The sequence below is a fragment of the Phytophthora infestans genome, genomic scaffold, assembly GCF_000142945.1.
Source record: "Phytophthora infestans T30-4 supercont1.3295 genomic scaffold, whole genome shotgun sequence".
NCBI classification, from domain to species: Eukaryota; Oomycota; class Peronosporomycetes; order Peronosporales; family Peronosporaceae; genus Phytophthora; species Phytophthora infestans.
Genome location: NW_003305375.1, coordinates 1 through 2584, shown reverse-complemented (window position 1 = coordinate 2584; position 2584 = coordinate 1). Strand labels below are relative to the sequence as shown.

Below are 2584 nucleotides of genomic sequence, written 5' to 3'. Positions count from 1 at the left end.
ATGGTATCTAGGTGAGCGAGCATTTTGGCACTTTATTTTTGCGTTCGGTTCATCCCGCATCGCCAGACGAGCTTACCCCGTATGGCCCACTAGCAACTTGATATTCACATCCACAAGTTCAATTAAGAAACCTGCAGGTCTTACAGATTTAAAGTTTGAGAATAGGTCGAGGAAGTTTCTTCCCCGAATCCTCTAATCATTCGCTTTACCTCATAAAACTATCGTAAATAAGTTGCTGCTATCCTGAGGGAAATTTCGGAGGGAACCAGCTACTAGATGGTTCGATTAGTCTTTCGCCCCTATACCCAAGTTTGACGATCGATTTGCACGTCAGAATCGCTACGAGCTTCCACCAGAGTTTCCCCTGGCTTCACCCTACTCAGGCATAGTTCACCATCTTTCGGGTACCAACATATGTGCTCAAACTCAAATCTTTCACCACGAAGGTTCATGATCGGTCGATAGTGCCACACCGCAGACCGAAGCCCGCAGCATTTCCTACCTCAGACAACTTACGCTGCCCTTCACTTTCATTTCGCGCTGGGGTTTCCACACCCTAACACTTGCACACATGTTAGACTCCTTGGTCCGTGTTTCAAGACGGGTCAAATCGCTCCATTTCGTCAACGTCCCGAACGGCAACAAGTTAAAACCCACATCAATCCACACACAACCACACACGCATAGCAAGCTATCCGCACACGGCGCACACAGAGACACAGGCCCACTCAAAAACACGTTGTAGGCACCTCAGTCCCAACCGCGACTACTCGTCCACCAAGATATAACAGACAAACGCAAGCGTAAGCCCTACCTCCTCGGCGGCCATTTCCCGCAGCATACGAACTGACCTTGACGTCCCACCGCAGCACAGGGCACCAGCAAGCACACACAGCACACACGCCGAGCGCAGCCAAAAAAGCCGCTGCCACAGCACACGCACGCACACACTCGCCAATGAAATATACCACGGATTATAGACACTGGAAACGATTCGGTTCCCTTTCAGCAGTTTCAGGTACTCTTTAACTCTCTTTTCAAAGTTCTTTTCATCTTTCCCTCACGGTACTTGTTCGCTATCGGTCTCGCACCAATATTTAGCTTTAGATGGAATTTACCACCTACTTTGCGCTGCATTCCCAAACAACGCGACTCAAAGAAAACGGATCGTACGCACGAGCAACTCAGGGATGAACGGGAGTATCACCCTCCATGCTGTCCTCTTCCAAGGAACTTGCCCCAAGCGCCCACACTGATCACGCCTCTATAGACTACAATTCGCCGCGCAAAACTTGCACGGAGATTTTAAGCTTGAGCTCTTCCCGCTTCACTCGCCGTTACTAGGGGAATCCTTGTTAGTTTCTTTTCCTCCGCTTATTAATATGCTTAAGTTCAGCGGGTAATCTTGCCTGATATCAGGTCCAATTGAGATGCATACCGAAGTACACAACATTTCCCAAATGGATCGACCCTCGGCAGCCGAAGCCGCCACTCTACTTCGCAACAGCAAAGCCGATTCAAATGCCAAGCTAAAGAGCCATGGTTCACCAGTCCATCACGCCACAGCAGGAAAATCACCCAATAAGCGCATTGTTCAGCCGAAGCCAACCATACCACGAATCGAGCATTTCTCCATTAACGGCGCAGCAGACAAACCGGTCGCCAACTCGCTACAATAGCAGCGTCCACAACCAGCAATGCCACCACTTTTGGAGCAAAGAGAAGTACAGTTTAGTACATTTAAAAGCGCTCGCAGTCGGTCCGAAAACCAACCGCAAGACACTTCACATCTGGCATCTCCTCCACCGACTACACGGAAGGAAGAAAGCCAAGTTTGTGGTACGGACACTGATACAGGCATACTTCCAGGACTAACCCGGAAGTGCAATATGCGTTCAAAATTTCGATGACTCACTGAATCCTGCAATTCGCATTACGTATCGCAGTTCGCAGCGTTCTTCATCGATGTGCGAGCCTAGACATCCACTGCTGAAAGTTGCTATCTAGTTAAAAGCAGAGACTTTCGTCCCCACAGTATAATCAGTATTAAGTAAAGGGTTTAAAATAAAAAAGCTACTAGCTCAGACCGAAGTCCAAACGCTCGCCTTTTGATAGGGCTCGCCCAGCAGTAGCCACCAGCAATAAAGCCAGCAGCCGCCGCCAAGTAAGACCCCCAACTATTGGGTTGAAACGGTTCACGTGGAAAGTTTTTAGGTGTGGTAATGATCCTTCCGCAGGTTCACCTACGGAAACCTTGTTACGACTTCACCTTCCTCTAAATGGCGAGGTTTAAAAAAGTTCCCATCAATCCACTCGCAATAAAGCAAACAGACTCACGGTCCCAATTTTTCACCGAGTCATCGTCTCCCTGCAATGGTGCGGTCTTGGTGGAATGATGATTGCTCGCGAGCCACGAGAAGCTGGGCTGCCAAGTACTTTGAGGACCACATCACTCCGTCAGTGCTTGCAGCTGAGCTGGAACTAATTCAAAAGGCAAGTGAGAACACATCTACCGAGTCGTGGGACGATGAAGAGATGACAGTGAAGGGCAGTCGTGTGTCTCGGGAGATCACCACGACGTATA

At 49.1% G+C, this 2584-nt stretch overlaps 3 non-coding genes across 3 annotated transcripts; all 3 read right to left on the bottom strand.

The window, feature by feature from the left end:
- Positions 1-1537, bottom strand: PITG_33567 (the record flags this gene model as incomplete). Its single annotated transcript, XR_009934959.1, has 1 exon — positions 1-1537. It is a non-coding gene; the product is annotated as a 28S ribosomal RNA (ribosomal RNA).
- Positions 1538-1843: 306 nt separating this feature from the next.
- PITG_33566 lies at positions 1844-1998 on the bottom strand. The gene has a single exon (XR_009934958.1). It is a non-coding gene; the product is annotated as a 5.8S ribosomal RNA (ribosomal RNA).
- Positions 1999-2220: 222 nt separating this feature from the next.
- On the bottom strand, positions 2221-2361 carry PITG_33565 (the record flags this gene model as incomplete). Its single annotated transcript, XR_009934957.1, has 1 exon — positions 2221-2361. It is a non-coding gene; the product is annotated as an 18S ribosomal RNA (ribosomal RNA).
- Between the last annotated feature and the right edge of the window lie 223 nt (positions 2362-2584).